This window comes from Vicugna pacos, chromosome X (assembly GCF_048564905.1).
Source record: "Vicugna pacos chromosome X, VicPac4, whole genome shotgun sequence".
In the NCBI taxonomy this organism is placed as follows: domain Eukaryota; kingdom Metazoa; phylum Chordata; class Mammalia; order Artiodactyla; family Camelidae; genus Vicugna; species Vicugna pacos.
The window spans coordinates 47,395,767-47,415,002 of record NC_133023.1 but is presented as its reverse complement, the minus strand read 5'-3'; the positions used below and the strand labels follow the sequence as shown (position 1 = coordinate 47,415,002).

Below are 19,236 nucleotides of genomic sequence, written 5' to 3'. Positions count from 1 at the left end.
TTTAGTAGGCTCGGCAGGAGGTGATGTGATGAGTCAGAGTAGGGTGGCTGCGAGGTGTAGCAGTGTTCAGTTTTCAAGTGGTTTTCAGTCCCAGGTTTTTGGCTCAGTAGCCGTGTCACTTTGAACGATGCACTCAAGGAAGTGAAACAATTTATCTAATCAATTGAAGCAGTGATGTACCCACTTCCTAGGACTGCTGTGGAGATTGAGTGAGATAACGTGTGCACAGTGTGCAGCATGGACCCCAGCACAGAGTCAGTGCTGAGTGAGTGCCAGTGAGTACCTGGTAGGACAGGTGTGGGTGGTGGGACTCAGTGACTGAGGAAATCTGGGCCCTGAAGAAGGGGTCCAGGCCCATCTGTGAGTGATGGGCCTGAGCTGGAAGAGGCAGTGAGACCTTCCCCTCCCGACCAGGGTTCCTGGGCAGGACGGCTATGGGAGGAGATCCGTGAAGTCAGCTCTGTGCAGGTAGAGTTGGAGGTGCCCTTGAGACATCTAAGTGCAGTGTCACGAGCTCAAAGAGGAGGTCTGGGCCCGGGCTGTGCATTTTCCTATAATCTCAATCCCTCAGGACGCCGAGGTATTGATCACTGAACGTGAAGACATACTTTACAGGACAAGTGAATAGTAGTATCATCTCTGTCATTAAAGCTCACGTCTCTTTATTCATCACTCACTTTGCTAATTGGGTACTTACAGAGCTCACTTCACCGCCCTCCCCTGGGCTCAGGCCCCACAGTAAAGGGCTGGTGAGCCTCCCTCCTTTCCAGAAGAAGACACATGTAGCTGGTAGCCTTCTATACCTCGCCAGACTTAGAATTTTAATTTGTTGTTTTAATTCAATTTTCTGTTGGCCATCTCCTGACAGGAGAGAAGTTTTACCTCATGGTCATGTTTCAATTAGCTGTTGCTGAGAATTGCTGATCTGATCCATAGTGTATGTATTCTATTAACTTTGTAGAGTACTTATCATTTTTCTGTCTTTGCCCTTTAATTTTGTTTGCCCCTTCAATGTTCTATCCTATTAGCGGCCATATTTTTTTTAATTAAAAAATGTCTGTTAGCAGTTAAGAAAACTAAAGCAAAGAAAAAATGCACATGATTCCTAAATTTAGAAAATATCTAGTGTGTTTTCTGTCTTGGCAATGGAGGATTCTAGAAACTTGTGAAAACCTTCATTACACAAGTTCCTTAAAATGCTGATTAAGAAATAAAACCTTCCTTCCTCATCTTTCATGCTGCACAGATAATTGTCAAGAAAGTGAGGGGAAATCCTCAGAAGCCAAGACAAACCAGAAAGCAGAAATTCTCGGAGATACACGAGCCTTAGAATCCCCGGGGTGCTGGTTGGCTCCTGAACTGAGTTTCACTTGCCCTGACATGAGGGTCGGAGGTGAGCCCCAGGCCTCTGACACTGGGAGTTGGATGGCTGTTCCTATGTAAGGCCAAGCACATCCTGAGAAGCCTGCTTTACTAAAGGGTGAATTAGAAAGAAAGAAAAAAAACATTCCTCAAGGCAAGAAAATAAGGAAAGTCAATTTTTTTGGAACAGGGGAAAATAACAAATCCAAGGTAAGGATTTAGTTTAAAGCTGTTCTGGCATGAGAGTGACCACAAACTCCTGGCCGAAAATCACAGCTTCTCCAGGAATGAGAAGTTGTGTTTTGAATGAATCAGTGAACAGCCATTCCGAAAAAGACCTCCAGAGTCTTCTGGATCAAGATACTGGACCCAAACACCTCTCTTCCAAGGTCTCATTTAAATAACCAGAAAGGTTTTAAAGGAAAGAAGCCATAATCATAGTTCTATTTATTGTCATTACTATATGCTAGGAATTCAGAGGTGACTATGGAGTTGTCTCCTCTTTGATGGACCTTACTTTCTGTTTGTCATAGTTGGGGAGCTGGGTGGAGGGAGGTGTTAGTCTGTTGCAATTAGCCAGGAGAGGAGATTAAGAAAGCAGTGAAGGGTGGGTGGACTTTTTAGCTGAGGACAGTCCTGTTCAGTTGGCTTTTAATTGCAGGCTCGATGACTTGTCACTGGAGGGAATTGATCTTACAGAGGATGGACTTAACTCAGGCCTCTTCAGAATGGACAAGTGAACCTGGAGAAAGACAGTCAAAGCTGTGCAGACATTAAAGACCACGTGAACGTGCTGTATCCCTGAGCCAAATATAGGGCAAGTAGGCAGCACTTCTTGAGGACAGAGGAGTGGTTTTTAAGGTTCTCCAAGAATGAATCCCAGGGAACTGAGATGGTCAGTTGTCAAACTGTGACATTGCTCTTTGGACAGTGTACCCACCAAGGGTATTGGCCGTTTGTAGGTTTTCATTTCTCTTTAATACATGTCAGGTGATGATGACGTGGGCACAAGCGTTTGACACCTTGTCGAGGTGACTTTGGGTACCTGCCTAGAAGCGTGGGCACAGCTGCAGCTGCGTCATACATCTTGCCGCCCATCCCGTTCCCCGGCTCCGTGATCACGGCAGAGTGGCTCCTTGATGACTTGTCCATCTCCTCTGTGACATCGTAACCCAACAAAAGACTGGAGTATATTAGCTTGGCTTTGTTCTTTTCCATCCTTCTCTTCGAATGTTGATGACTGATAGTGGACCCAGTTATGTTAGCAGATGTTTTACAAGTAGGGCTCTTAGAACAAACCTTGTAATCCCCGCTTTGTGATCTAAAGAAAGTTACATTCTTTCCAAATAGTTTTGATGCACTTATGTGGGAAATTGTTGTAAGTTTGAATATGTATTTCCTCTCTGAATCATCATAGCTAGAGATCAATGTGGGTAGACGTGGAATGTGTATTCTGTATTTGAACTGCATGGTCCTCTAAATTCTCCACAGCTTTTTAATGTCATCACTGGAGTGCTACCTCCAGAGTGTCCCAAAGCATCCACCACTGCCTGTTCTTCAGATACTATGAGTTTCCAAGTTGGAGAAGGCTGCTGGCTCGTGAGGCATTCTCCGTCACATCTCTGGCTGGCTGATGTGGTCTTAGCACCCAAGACTTGGCAGACAGTAACTAACCACGATCACGTCCATTTCTGGAATACTCATGGAGGATTTTAGACCTATGCTAGTGGCATACGTTATTTCATTTAGTTTTCCCAAGAATCATAATTAGATTTTATCACCTGTATTAATACGGTAACTGTCAAATCGAGTGACGTGCAGACTTCGGACTGGAAATCGGGTCTTTCTGATCCCTATCTCTGTTCCCTCCCCGGCCTATCCTTCCAGATGGCCAGGAGACTTCCTCTGTCTTGAGTTTCCTGCTGATGTTACCACTCTCTTTGTTTCTAGGAGAGGAAAACAAGTCTAAACTTACTTTCCAGTTGGAAATGGAATGGAGAGTTAACGTTGGAATCCGGGAGAGTCTCTCCTGTGATGAAGTGGTCTCCAAGCCACTTCCACTGGGACGTCATGCCACTCTCTGGGCCCCTTGCTCAGCCTGTGCACAGGTGACAGCGCAGATGTGCCGAGCAGTCCTCCCGGACAGGGCAGTCGGTTGGAAATTAGTTTGGGGATTTGGTTCCATTTCATAGGTTCTTGAGTGTCTTGGCCTGGCACTTCAAGTGGGAGCATTCCCTGTCGCACAGACTCATGCTCTGGGCCCGTGCAGACCTGACATGGCCTCAGCCTGAGCCTCAGGGCCTGTGGTGAACCGGAGCATTTTAGTCCAGGTTCTACTGGAGGCTCTGACACTTCTGGGTCAGGGGACATTTTCCAGGATGATAATAATTCCTCCCCGAGTTTCAGATGTCCTTGCCTGTGAGCCGGGGTAATAATCGTTTCTGAGATGATTGTAATGATTCAGTAAGGGGCGCAGAGTGTGCTGGCAGGTAGCTGCTGCTTAAGGAGCAGAAGTCGCAGTCACTCTGTCAGCCTCTCACTGTGTGCTCTGTGCTTTGAGAAGTTGTGTGTTTGGTGAAAGTCCCGTCCAAACCCTAGGGTCTAGATGAACTGTTGTTCCTTTACTTTCCCTTCCTTTTCCTCTTTCCCTTCTCTGTTTCTCATGTGTGGTTATCAGATTCCTCTGTTTCAGGGAATACAGGCCTTTCTAGTAAAAGGACAGGCTGAACGCGGAGAGGTGGGGCCCGGAGGGGGTCTGGAGCATCTGCACTGCGCTGCTTCCCTGCGTTTCTGCATCCGGTCCCGTCAGTGCACGAAGTCAGCCTTCCTCTTCCTTCCTGTGTCATCGGGTCTCTGTTTTAAGGGAAAACTTTTATTCTGGGTCTTTGTTCACTTACATGTTTCGTTCAGATGCTTGTTGCTTTTCTCCCTGTGCTTCAGCGTTCTGAGGAGCGAATTCAGCAGTGCAGCATCCTCTCCGAGCTCTATGAGTTGATCGGCTTCCACTGCAAGTCCGCCTTCTTCAGGCGGGTGGCCCCCGTGCAGCGCGCGGCCCCCGGCATCCCAGAGCCTGGCGGGAAGACCTGCTACCGACTCCTCCTGCAGACGCTTCCTGGCTACATTCTGTCACTGGACCTGCAGGACTTCAGCAAAGGTGTTGGAACTAAAACATTGCTTCAGTCACATTAACCATGCCTGGTTTGGGCCCTGCTGTCCTGTCTCATCAGGGTGAATTCTGATTCGTGTAGAACAGGGCTGAGCAGAATTTTCTCTGTCAAGGGCTTGGAAGTAAGTATTTCAGAGTCTGCAAGCCTCCTGATCTCTGGTGCAGCTGCTCAGCTCTGCTGTTCAGACGCCAGAGCGGCCGAACAATCCACACACCCACAGAGCTTTATTCACAGCGGTGCCTGGGGCTGGATTGGGTGTATGAACTGCAGTTTGTCCCCACAGCCTCCTCACTATTGACGCCTGCACCAGAGCATGCATTTGCGACAGTGGGTGAACCTACAATTACACGTCATCATCACCCAGAGCCCATACTTGACACTAGGATTTACACTTGGTGGTGTGCACTCTGTGGGTTTGGACAGATGTACAATGACATGTATGCACCGTCACAGCCTCAAATAGAGTAGTCTGTCTTAGTGACCCTAAAAATGCTCCGTGCTGCACCTCATTCATTGCTCCTTCCGCTCTTGCCGCTGACAGCCACTGATCTTTTAGTCTCTGTGGTTTTGCCTTTCCCAGAACACCATACAGTTGGAATCAGACAGTTGCAGAACCTTCCCAGATTGGCTTCTTTCACTTAATAATATGTATTTAAGGTTCCTCCATGTCTTTCCATGCCTTGATTACTCATTCCATTTTAACACCAAATACTAGTCCATTTTCTGGCTGGACCACAGTTTATCTATCCATTCACCTACTGAAGAACAGCTTAGTTGCTTCTGAGCTCTGGTGATTATGAATAAAGCTGCTATTAACATCTGTATGCAGATTTGTGTGTGGACATAAGTTTCCATTTTGTCGAGTAAACACCAAGGGGCACAGTTGCCGGATCATATGGTAGGAGTACGTTTAGTTTTGTAAAATATTGCCAGATCATCTTCCAAAGTATCTGGGCCATTTTACATTCCCACCAGCAATGCATGGGAATTCCTGTCGCTCCACATCCTCACCAGCATTCGGTGCTGTCAGTGTTCTGCGTTTTGGCAGTTCTGACAGGTGTGCAGTGGTACCTCGCTGTTTCAGTCTGCAGCCCCTTGATGACAGATGCTCTGGAGCATGTTTCCATAGAGTTCTTTGGCATCTAGATTCCTTCTATGATGAGGTGTGTGTTCAGGCATTTTGCTCATTTTTTAATCAGGTTATTCATTCTTCTTGTTGAGTTTAAAGAGATTTGGGTATATTCTGGATATCAGCCCTCTTTCAGTGTGTCCCTGCCCTTCACCTGCAGCACCGGCGTTGTCCTTTGGGTCTCAGTGGAGTGTCAGCCCTTCAAAGAGGTTCCCTGTCTTCCCTCAGCCTAAATACTGTCCTTGTATTTTTCTCTTTCATTGACTCATTTTGTTCTTTTTAAATAGCATTTCCCGTAATTTGTAAGTACATTAAAAAACGGCAATGATTGAACACTTCCCCCCCACCAGGCTGTGTGCCCTGTGAGAGCAGAGACCCTGTCCCCACTCACCATGTCCCATGACAGCACATGGCAGATGTTCATGTAAATGTGTGTAACATGGGGCCAAACCTGATGAGCAGCTATGATGACATGTATTGGCTAACATTTATTGAATAGAGTTTGTTTCTTGATCTTAATTATTAAGTCACATGAATGAAACATGTTTCTTTTGAAAAATAAAACAACAAAGCACACCTCCATGTGATTGATACTTTCTACTTAGCCTTCTGACCCAGGAGGGGACGTTCACCGTCATTTTGTGGAGGTGGTTGGAGAGGTAAAGTAGAAGAGTGAGATCAAATCAACTAAAAATGATAACTATCAGCTGGCTTTATTTTCACTAAGACATAAAAGTTACTTTAAACCCTATCTCAGCTGTTGTTCTGTTGTTTTAAACACTTCTCATAGAATTAAACGGAAGCCCACAAAACCCGGAAAGGGAAATTGTGTGCTCAGGTCCTGAAAAGTGTTTATGACTATTTCTTGAGATGCACCTTTTCCCTGCTGGTTACAGAAAGTCGAGGCGGGAACACAGCCATGCGCTGTGTGTGTCTGCCGGCTTCACGGGCTGCTCACCATCATTTTCATTTTCTTGTGTTGCAGTGTATGAATGTTTTCCATCAGACCGTTTGCTCAGCCCTTTCCCGAATGAGGGATTGAATTTTCCACAGGAAATCATATGAAAGAGAGTGACAAGGCACATGGGTTTCCTAAAAAGCAATAGTTGATGTAATAAACTCTCACATTGGTGAAATTTTTGAATACAAGCCGGTTGAAAATTTTATCACTAGGTCATATGCCACAAATATCTCTTAAGAATAAAAGGATTCAGATTTAAAAGAAGAAGCAGTTTGAATCAAGTAGAAATTATAATTTGTACACTATTTGGTGTTAGAATTTATACTCAGTCTTATCATAATTGCCTGTGGTAGGAACTGGATCATTATTTATTTATTTAAAAAAAAATCCACTAGGTGCTATTTGCCCCTTTCTTGATGCGGCAGTGCTGAGGTTAGTTAAGTTGGGCCATTTAGAATTCCTGGCTAGGTTTTCAGGACATTGATTTCAGCCTCTTTATCTTTTTTCGAATCTCTTAATTTGTGTCGGTCTTGGGTCTCTTGACAACGTGGAAATACTGCACGGATCTGTCTCCCTTTTTCCTTGTCTTTGTGGGAAAAGATTTCTGTAAGACAGACTACTTGGACATTAAGGATTTTGTGTGGGGTAAGTTTGGTCAGCTCTAAGGATTTCAGTTAATACGTATTAATACTTGCTCTTCAGCTAATGGTAGTAAAATTATAAAATAACTTAAGTATACATCAATAAGAATAGAACAATAAGCCCGTCACCCAGATTAAGGAATTCACAGACTTTTCCGTATTTGCTTTATTCAGACCTTTGTTCTTTGCCTTGTCCTTTGTTGAAGTATTAGACAGCAAATCCCAGAAGAGATGTCATTTTACCCTATGTACTCAAGTAGGCATGTCTGAAAAACGAGGGCCTTTTCTTTGATCACGTTTTTCCATTTGACCCATGTGCTCGTTAAGTACCAGCTGTATCAGGCTTCTCACTAGGCATTAGGGATTCTTGGGGCAATGAGACAGTCCCGGCTCCCAAGGAAGTTAAGGGCTGATGGAAGAAACCTACACAGGAGCTTAGGTGCCTCACCGAAGGTCCCTACGGGATGACACCAATTGGACAAAATTTGTGCACAATACAGTGGGATTCACAGAAGGGACTGGTCAGAATTGTAGGGCAGACAGTGAGAGAGGCGGTCAGCAGGGCTACAATAGGAGGAATCGTTGGACCAGAATCTGAAATCCTTTCGGCAAACCTTCCTACCAAGCCCCCAGGGCGCATCACACACAACCCTGTGCTGTAACTGTTTTTGATTCCTGTTACCACATATCCTTCAGGAAGGATTTTAAGGTGGAAAATATTTAAAATCAGTAATTGCTGCCAGAAGGGACATTGAAAAAGAAACATGGAAACAACACAAATGTCCATCAGCACATGACTGGATAAAGACGAGGTGATACATATCTACAATGGAATACTACTCAGCCATAAAAGATGCCATTTGCAGCAACATGGATGGACCTGAAGACTGTCATTCTAAGTGAAGTGGGGTGGAAAGAGAAAGAATAATGCCATATGATTTCATTTATGAGGAATCTAAATTTAATAATAATAATAAGACTGCCAATGAACTATTATTTTGATTTCTTGAATATGTGTAAGCACATCTGACTGTCCTTTGTGATTGGATTACCATATTCTGTTTATTATTCTTTTGTAGTTGGCTTTATTCCTCTGGTAACTATGTAAGTTTAAAAATCTAAAGCTCTAATCTGTTCTTAGAAACAATAATTAGTACATATATGTAAACTAAAAAATGCAGTGTACTCTATACATGTATTTACATGCAATATGTGTATGTGGAGTTGAACTGTAATAATTCTACCTAATAATACTGAGAAAGGAAAAAAATAAAATAATTTATTAAAAAATAATCACCTCTCTTTAAATATTAAAACGTTCAGTTCTGAGATTCTGTGAAACATAACATGGAAGTAGGTTTTTAAGTTTTTCTCCTTGCGCCTCAGTGAGCAGCCTTGGCTGCAGAGCTTGGCTGCCACAGGCACCCAGGACTTGCCGGCTAGCTCCTCACTTCTTGGGAGGAAGGTTAGCTGCTTCAGGAGTACTTATGCTCTTAGAAGTTGCTGAAAACCCCACAGAGCTTCTGTTTACATAGGGTGTATCTGTCAGTATACCCCATTTTAGAAATTAGAACAGAAAATTTTAAACCCAAGAACTGACAAGCACACGCTGTCCCAGCACGTGGTCAAAGCAGTGCTGCCACGCTGGCTTGTGTTGGTTCTAGAAAAAATGCACCGTACACTCAAGAATCAGGGTGAACCCACAGATCTCATCTCAGCAATGCTATGAAGAGGTGGGACACAAAGCCCCTAAAACAATGCTGAAGTCCCCAGATGTCCCAGAACACACAGAGCCATGGGACCAAGAATCCAGTGTCTCGTGGATCATCAGCCGAGGAGACCACGTCCTGGATCAGGAGAAGCAAAAGTAGGGATACCAGGCACACAGTCCTATTGACAGGAAAGCTTTAAAGGTGTTGAATTGACTAAATTTTGGCAAAATTTGCATTGAGAATACTACATTTCCTCTCCTGGAGACGTTAGAAGGATAACACTGATTAACAGAGGATGATTGTAATGGATTAATTATGATACTGATGACGTGGGCTGCTCACACTAACCCTGCACTCAGTGTAGAATAAGCCTTTTATGTACACACTTCATTAGGTCTGCAAACCCCTGCAAGGTGGCATTAAGCACATACAAGCATGAAATCAGTGATTATAAAACAGTCACAAGGCTTCCTCTCCAGCATGAGGTAGCAAAACCAGCAATGATTTTCAATGACAAAAGCCAAAATCATATATATTTGGGAAAGAAAGCAAATGAAACTCTGAAGAACAATAAACCAAAAGGGCAGAAGGAATGGAAACTTTTATTGAAGAAAGCAATGATTGATTCAATTGAAACAGCTAATGTCCCTGGTATAATTGAACCATCAATCCAAATTTTTGGAATAGTGGGTTGTGAAATTACTATCTCATTTAATATTGGAATTCCTAGTTGGACCAATTTGATATGCATCACTGGTGCGATGTTAGCTATTTAGGTAAATAGCTTCATATTTTTTAAGTTAACAGAAAACATAACACAGGACTCCAGATTTAGGGAGAGAATGCAAACAACTACTATCATACTCCATCCCGTAATGACACGTGTCCCTGCGTCACCAAAGCAGTGAGAGATTGCACACAGAAAGCACAGTTCTCCAGTTGTGACAAATACGAGACCGTGAGCCATGAATTACGAGAAAAAGCAACTGTTTAAATGCCATGGGCAAGTTTTTTTTATCATCCTGAAAACATCACTGATGCTCTAGGTAAGAAAAAGAATTGTTTTACTAACAAATCTAAGTGACACAGGGGTTTTTCCAAGTGAGAAGATAATTCCAAAAAGTGCAGTAAAATGAGTTAAGAGGATCTGTGCGGTGACCGAGCCGATCTTAGACTGAGCAGCTTCACGATTCCCGGTTTTACACTTGCTCTCTTCTCGTCACCTCTGACACAAGAATGCATCATATGATTTTTTTTCTTTAAGATAAAAAACATAAATATATCTAACTACAATATGTGGTATGAATGCAGCCAGTGTAATGTAGCACTTATTCGGGCACTAGAATTTTTAAATCATGATTTATTTTATAGCCTATTTCTATCCTAAAGGAGACACTTAAAGTTTTCTACTTTATTCAACATATCTTGGGGGGTTGTGATATACACTGGTATGGCAGCTTTCAGAGATTTAAAATAGCCTCTGTGGTTGTGGACAGGAAAGGCAAGACTCCCTCACAGCTGCGACGGAGAAGGGATCCCCGGAGTCGGCCTCCGGGCAGCTTCCGAACAGCATTTGCTTGCACTTAGCACAGGACACCATCAGCAAGTGTAACTCTGACAAGGAGTTTCCCCGGGGCCTGGAAGGTGCTCTAACCTTTTGAAGCCACTTGTTTCCCAGTTAGGTAAGGCTTGGAAAAATAGTTTATTATAAGTGACTTCCTTTGTATGCGCCTTTTGTCCTGAGAGGTCACTAATTAGCATAGAATATAAAATACCCCATAATATAAGGACTTAGGTACTCCATCTTTCCAACTACCTATTTGTTTATCATATTTATACTTAGGTTACACTTTCTATGATGTTCAATTCCGGGCACCAAAAAAGAAAGGTTACAAATAATTTCTTATAAAAAGCGGGGACTGGGTCTAAGGGTTAAAAACCACTACTGCAAACAATAAAAACCAGATAATATTTTTAATCTCAATTGCATCAGACCTTCCCGAATTCCTCCCTTAAGTTCACTGTTACAACAGTAATGGAATCTCTGTTCTTCTAAGACTCGGGCCTGATCGCCACCCATCCAGACATCTGTCTGTGGGTCCCTACTTGCCCCCGAGGCCCCCGAACACACCTTACGGGGTGAACCTTCTTCAGTGTTCCTACTGTAGCAGAAACCTGGAAGTCCCAGGCACTGTCCAGGAGTCACAGCTACCAGTAAAAAATCAAACTCATGTGAGTGAAACTGGACAACACAGGTGGTGTGATAGGGCTGAAAGCTCACCAAAAACATGTTTGGGGGCCTTACCCAAGGCCTCCGGCTCCTCACATGAAGAAGGACAGGGAGGCCCAATTAGCCACGAGGCTGGGGGCCTTCATTACTCCATGAATAAAGGATTTGTGCTAGTGCCACCTTTAGACAGGGAACCCCAGAACCCAGACTTGGAAGCACCCTGTCAGCTCCCCTCTGAACAAATATTCTCTCAAGACACATAGTGAGAGATGGGAGCCCCGGTGAGCTCTGGAATAAGATGCAATCTGAAAGACTGCTGGTTGCAAATTGTGTGGAGCTCGGGCAGCCCCCAAGGCCAGCAGCCCTTCTGGTACCAGTGATACCCACAATTTCATCCACAACAGTTTCTTCAGAACCCTTATGTACACATAATCATCACACAAAAATGATTGCTTAGACATATTTTAAGAGAAATAACATTATGAGAATGCCAAATTCATGATAAGTCAGAGTCAAGACCCCAGAGTATTTACTGGATGAGATCTCACGTGTGCTCCCCAGTGAGCTTTAAACCCTGAGGACACAGTCATGGAACAGTAGGCATTTTCTTTCTTTCCTCCAAGTTGGCTTTACTGGAGAACTCCATAGACACAGGAAGACTCTGGATCCCACCTCTACTACTTAAACAAAGGGCTCACCATGTGGAGTGGAATCAGCGCTGGTGCGACCGGCTCCAATGTGAGCACTCCCGTGTCCAGCTCCCCGAGGAGCAGAGCTCCAACCACAGAGCAGAGCTCCCCCCACGGGCACTGCAGTGCCTGTAAGAATCAGGTGTCCGATGAGTGAGCCTGGGGCGGGCAAGACAGGAAGCAAGCACCGCTCCCTCACGCTCTGCAGGTGATCTCTGTGTCATCTTGAATAAATACAGTCAGCATTAAAGATGTTTGACAAGAAGGTAAAAGGTAAGGCCTCCCCAAATCTCCACGCATTCCTTTAGTGGGAGTCCTGGTAGAGCACATGGCGACAAGAGACGCTGGCTTTACATGCGCACGTTGGCCTCAGGGCTGCAGGGGAGGCCACGGTGCTGTCTCTGCCCCACCTCCTGCCCTCGTCCCCTAGACCTCACAGGGGCCGCTGACTCGTTTCTCTGACTTTCTCTCCTTGGTTGTGCTGCTCTTCCAGCTTTTAAGGGCTCATAAAAACCTCACCGGAAAAATCTTTAACAATGAACCCAAATCAAATGAAATCAACCAAAGAGACACACTGCCTTCATCATTACTTTATATTTTAAGAAGAAATTCTTGAAGACGACTCCCTGACCTGAAGGGGTGGATGGAGGAGAAAAGAAAACAAGACAAGCATTTTTTGGCCCATAAAAAATGACAGGTAACCAGATGGTGGCTAGTCTTCTTTGCACCTCTCTGCCCGCCCCAATTTCACATGCCCCTCCCATCTGAACTCATCAGAACTCGACTGAAGGAGACGGATGTGCAAATTTATTGGAAACCAAAGAAATCACTACAGAAACAGTCTCTCAAACCCAGCGAGAACACTGGAAGCTGACCAGTGCCAGGATCTGAATACTAAAACATGCAGATCCAAATTCCGACCCCCTCCCTGGTGGGTGTACTGACAGTGGGGGTGTCGCCGTGCACTTTGTCTGCATCCAACATATAAAAATGAAAGGGACTCCAGTTTTCAACATCACAGTCCCTCTGAAACAACTGGTGGTCAATTAGCGTTTGTCGGCAGCAAAAGTCGATTTTCTCCCCTGCACGTGGACGTGAACACACAGAAGTGACTGATGATCCCCGCTGCAAGTGTAGCTAAGTGTTTTAAGCAAACTGGCTCCATCACCCTCCTGATGATCAGGGGAGTGTGTTAGCCGCAGGGCTCTGCACACTAACGGCCAGGCAAGGAGGGTGCTTCCGTACTTTGGGGAGAAAAAGGCGGGAGCAGCACTCGCTGGAAATAAATTCTAATTAAAGCTCCAGGTGCGGTTCCTGCAGCGGAACCCACGCCAATAGATGAGGCTCCCTCCGAGCTGTCCAGTCATGTGAGCCAGGCTCATTAACATACCTGTGTGTTTGGTATAACAAGTGAATCATGTCTGTTTTCTGGAAATTACATGAGGGTGGAAAACCTTCCAAACATGTTCATTTATTTGCTGTGGAATTTGCTTAATCCTCTTAAGAGCATTTAGAATGACAACCTTCTTAAATTAGCATCTTTGCCCGAGAGACCTGTCCAGGCACATGCGCCGAAACCTAGGACAACCCAGAAGCAAAATCAAAACCTTTTCAGCTGCACAGCACCTCAGAATCTGTCCAGTTTGAGAATCAAGGATTTTTTCTCCACACACTTTTCCTCCTCTGCCCAAATTAATCAGCCTCTGCTGCCCTTGTATAATGAGTATCGTATGACTCAACTTCTCTGCCTGTAAAATGGAAATGCTAAATACTTCTACCCAATAAAATGTCATAGAACTAACCCCTAAAATTATATATAATAAAAAAAAACAAGGCTTTATGCTGTCCAGGGATATGAATCATTTATTTAATGTATCAATTTTTACTAGAATAAACTTTTCAAAATATAACATCTCCTCAGAAAACTTCAACTACTATTCAATAAAAAATCACAGAAAATTTCTGAAAAGGATTTAAAGGAAAATCATTTTTAACTGAATCATATTCTAGGCACACTGAATAAATTCTCTTTAGAGAACTCCTACTTTTTTTTAATAAATGACCCATAAAAATACACCCAGCATTAATCAGTAAATCTTCATTCCTTATTTTTAAAATCCTTAAAGCATGCTATTTTTCTTAAACCAAATGAGGAGGTATTCGCAAGCCAATGGACAACGGAATTACCTAAGAAGACATTATAAAGCAGCAATTTGCCAAGCATTCTGCCTGAGAGTCACTGTACCATCTCATTTTGACCTGACCACTTGTAGGTGAGCTCCATCAGCCCATTTAACACATGAAGAAACTGAGGCTATGGGTGGTCATGTTTTCAGTACCTGGTGGAGCCAGGATCCAAACCCGGATCTTTGTCTATAGAGCCTGTGCCTTTACCAGATCACACTACATTTCTCACTCTTCAAATGCTCTCAGTCCCCGAGGTAACACACCTTCCTTGCTTTTCTAGGAGTTTTAGGAAGTACTGAATTACAAGGACTAAGCAGACATTTGTGTGGGCTAATTTTTAATTTTCTGGTTTTCCTGACTCAGTTCAGGCTGAATTCATATTACTTACGAGGAGAAGACCTGAGGCAGAAGAGACAGGGGAAGATAAGCCAGACATAAACAATTTCAAGAGATCCACTTCATCAAGGAAGCAAAGTATTAAATAAACCACTTAAGCAACACGCTTGTCAATAAACCTTGGTGTCCTTGTCTCAGCCTGAAGGAAGGTAAGCTCTCCAGCCCATCTTCCTTCCTGCCACTTACCCTGGATGATCTTGGTTCCCTCACCTGTGACACGTATGTTCTCCTGGGACTCTTTGTAGAGATTAAATGATAAAACTATATGCAAAGGGGCTACTTCATTGCCAGACAGTAGGCACTAAACAAATAATAAAATTATTTTGTTTCATGAAAATGGGAGGCAAGTCTCCCAATTAAACATTCCTGATAGAATCCCAACAAGCACTTTAATTTATCTGCCAGAAAGTGTAAAATTGCATTTCTTTTTTGAAGGCTGTATCCATTCTCCCTACTTTTTACCAATCCTGGCTGTTATCCTGAAAATCTATTCCCAGAACTTGGCATCCATCTCCCATATTTAAATCCTTTAAGTTTGAAATTATGATGAAGCTTGGGCACATAAAGATTCACACCATAATTCACAGAATAAACAAAGACCACAGGAACAGGGCCATCTCCAGACCCCATGTGCTCAGGACAGGCTCCAAACTTCACAAAATCAGATGCATGCTGTTTGAACAGAAAGAAATTTGAATGTGTTCAAGGGGGCTTACAGAACACTGGCCGGCTCACGAGACGACTCCTTTGCCCCCACGTCTGACCTAAGTCATCTAACACAGTTTTCCGTTGATCTCTAACTAAAACTAGAACACGGGTAGGGTTGGAAAGTAACATTTTTTCCTACAATATATACATATTGTCAACTAAAAATTGGCACTTGTCATCTGCCTCTGATTTGATTGTCATGAGCCACTGCAGCTGCTGACCTTCAACACCCTCTGAAAATAGTTCAGGGTGGAGATCAGGAATGGGGTGCTTTGTGCTCTTGGAAAATGGGCAGAAAAGCCTTCAGATAGTTAGACATTTTCAGGAAATCTTATGAGCCCAAATTCTTGCATCTCCTCCTATCTAGAAAAGCACTAAAATCATTAACAGAGACACCTGCTCCTCGACAAGCAGCAGCCTCTGCCTAAACGTGTACTGGACCGCACAGCCCCCTTCACTGAAATCTCATATAATGCTGAGCTCCCCCTCCCCTTCAGAGCAGTTTCTCCGAGCTCTCGGCGATGCTGTCACCTGGGCTCTGGTCCTCGTTTTGCCCCAGATAAACCTTAACCCACATCTCTCACATTGTGTGGTTTATCGACAGTACCACAAAAATTAAGCTTACATACTTGAACTCATAGTAAACATTCAGTATCAAGTATTTCTTGACTTAAATTCCTTTTTAAAAGTAAATAATCATTCCATTTCTTAAACATAACATCTTTAAATATAAATTAACAGATATTTGTGAATCTTAGGAAAATATATTCTAGAAAAAATTTTAGCTAATTAAAAAAACTATTGTGTGGAGCTTTAGAATTTCAAAAGTGGAGGAGAGTAAGATTGAACTCAAGTTCTTGTTTTAAATGCAGAGATCCTGAGGCCTCAAAAGTCATATCAATTTGCCTGATTTTATACACTGTCCTTTAACAGAAAACCTAGAACTAAGTTCCTGGTCTTTGAGAAGCCAAGATTTGCTCTGCTGGTGCAGGGTTGAATCTGATGAAAATGGGTGGTGAGAAAGAACCAGAATGCGGGGGCCTGGGCAAGGCAGCGGAGGAAAGGAGGGTCTCACCTGGTCGTGGGTGAGAAATAGGCTCCCGCAGTGCCAGTGTGATGGGCATCCCTCAAGTGCCTGAAAACTACTATTTAGCACGCCTGCCACCGAAACGCACATGAGCTAGAAGGCTGAACAGGAGGCTTTCTCAGTGACACAACAAGCTATTTTCACGTTAACTCTACAACTACAGGAAGAGAAAGAATAGAAAGCTGATATTAATTATTAAAAATATACACCAAGAACCAAGGAATTTCCAGGAGAAATAAAAAGACTTGTTGGATGTTTCATTATGTGAACTTACCGCCAATTCAGTTGTCTTAAAGGTTGTGCTATAAAATATATTGTCCTTTGTTGTTCCAAATCACATTTGAAAGAAATAATGTTTCTTAAGGGTGTTTCTGGAATTTTCTTCTATTTTCTAACACCAAATCTCAGACCTTTAAAGAAATGGGGAGTTGGCATTTCGTCCACTGTTCTCTAGGCAATTTGTTGTTCCTTCAAAGAACAAGGGGAGAATCACACAGAAAAGCATTTGAGCATCAGGCTGCTTACATTTCCTCCAGAAATCTTGGAAAATAACGTGGAAATGAACAGCAGGACAGAAACCTGGCGGGAGGGTCACTGGCTAGAAGGTGAGAACAAATGTGTTCTCCAACGTGCTCTGGTAGCCACTAGTTTAAAAGAACCGAGCAGTCGTTCCAGCATACACGCACCTCTACGTGAAAATCTCAACGGTTACCAGCCGCTCAGTGCAGCCCGAAGCAACGGACGGACTGCGGAGGCCCCCGGCGGCTCATCGAGGTGCCTTACACCACGTGCAGGATGAGTGCTGCCTCCCCGCCCCCTCCCTCCCCTCCCCTCGAGGGGGATGGCCGGTCCTGAGCTGAGCTTACCTCATAGCAAGCTGTCTCTCAGCCCTCTGTCTAAAGCAAGATAAATGCAGGAAAGCTACCTTGGACTGCACAGAACCATCCCAAAAGGGAACTGAAGCAGTTTCTTCCCTCCTGTCTGCTGCCTGGAATGTGGACCTGATGGTTGACCCTCAGGCAGACACTTTGGGCCATCAGGTTGATGGGCTGAAAGCAACAGGCATCTGGTTCTCTGACCCTGGGGCCTTCATGCCAACCAGCCCTGCAGTACCGATTGCTTGACTTCTTTATGTAAGAGGGAAATTCAAGTTTAGCATGCGTAAGCCATTGCTGTTATCTGGGGAAATAGGTATTGTACATTGCCACGGTAAGTCCTAATAATAAAGTTAAAATTCACCAAAAACTATTTACCAAATAGTTAATAAATGATAAAGAGATCTTGATTTTTGTTTTAATGCTATGAAATGTAATTCAAGTTTCAGCATATGCCAGTAAAACAAGACACTGTGGAGAATAAGCAAAACAGAGATTGTAGAACAGAGACCCAAAACATCCTCTTCTCCAAGGCATAGGAGGACAGCCGTGACTCTACGTGCCAAGGCTGGAGTCACATGGGCTCCCTGTTTTCCTTGTCTTGGGTTGTGTTTTGTTTCCAGCCTTGGGAAAAATGGATAACACTGCTGGTCAAATCATTTCAGGAGCGGCTTCCATCGTGTAGAACCCCTGTCTCTTCCTTTCCTCTTCCTCCTGGAAAGTTCTGACACAATTAATCAGTCCAGCCTTCTAAATTGAGCAAATGGAGCTCAATCAATCTGGTTTTAGAAAGAGTTAAGAAATAGACATTTAAAAGCATAAGTAGGAAATCTTTTCTCCCAGAGGTCATTGCACAGAAGAAATAGGACAATATCTGTGAATCACTCTGTTAACACTAAGTACAATACAAACAATAGTAGTACTGATTCTATGTCACATTCTTCAAGAAAGGAAAACAGAACAGTTTTCTACCAGAAGGAGAAGGTGCTTTGCAATTTTCTGTCTCTTTAATTCTTCAAAAGTTTCTATAAAATTGATGTCTTTAAAACAATCAATGCACATTAGGGACTAATTTTAATTCCTTCATCTTCCCCTGTTTAACAGATATCAAGAATGATACCATTTCTAGATATTTTATTTAGGAAAGCCTTCGGTATACATGAGGCACAGAGCATGACAAATTGTCAGTATCACTCAGGATAGGAAACCCATGTTTGATACCCGTAGTTGAAGACATGAAGAAGATGCCTGGCATGTCCCACTGACCTTTCAAGCTATTCTTTTTCAAACATTTGTTTCTTCTTGGTCCAGAACAGACCCGCATTTGTTGATGTGAGACTCTTTAAGTGAAAAGGTCAACCCATCATTACCACTTTAGAGACTGAAATCTTACCCTCCCCATCCATGTGGACATAGCATCCTTACTGATTCCTAACATGAAAAATGACCACTGATGACATCTCTGGAAGCTTCAATGCAGAGGTTCTCTGCTGCAGTGAGGAGGAAAGAGCCGTGTGCTTCAAGATGTACTTACTGTCTGTAGCTCACTTAGCAAGACACAGCAACTTGTCTAACCTAAAGCTTAAAAGTGGAAAATAGAGACAACATCCATGGCAAAGGGCTTTCAGAGGCTAATTCCTTGACCCCACTTCATCCCTTCTCATGAGCCTTGGGCAATACCTTGAGAAAGGCAGCAACATGGTACCCAACTCATCAAAAAGCTGCACCTCCTACTAATCGACAGTAAAGCAAGTGTCATCTGGCTCAACAGATCTCCCTGTGTCTCTACAATGTATGTCTACTTTTTCTTTATTTTCTCCTTTGGGGGACACTCCTTTTTTGAAAATCCCCCTCCCTGCAGTAGAAGATCTTAGTTTCCCAATCAGAATGCAGGCTTGAAGGGGGGACAACAGAGCTGACAAAACATAGATCAGTATTTATTCCTTGATATATTTTTGGCACATGGACTAAAGATCATTGGGTCAGTTGGACATCAAGATCATATCTAATTTACACAATTGTCAACTGTCATTTTACTACAAGCTCCTGAAACAGTCACGTGGTCACTAGGTTTTTTTCCTTCCCTTGACCC

General features: G+C 43.5%; 1 pseudogene; it reads left to right on the top strand.

The window, feature by feature from the left end:
* The window catches only part of LOC140692026 (trafficking protein particle complex subunit 9-like), a 64,989-nt pseudogene extending 56,473 nt beyond the window's left edge, over positions 1-8,516 (top strand).
* Positions 8,517-19,236: the final 10,720 nt, after the last annotated feature.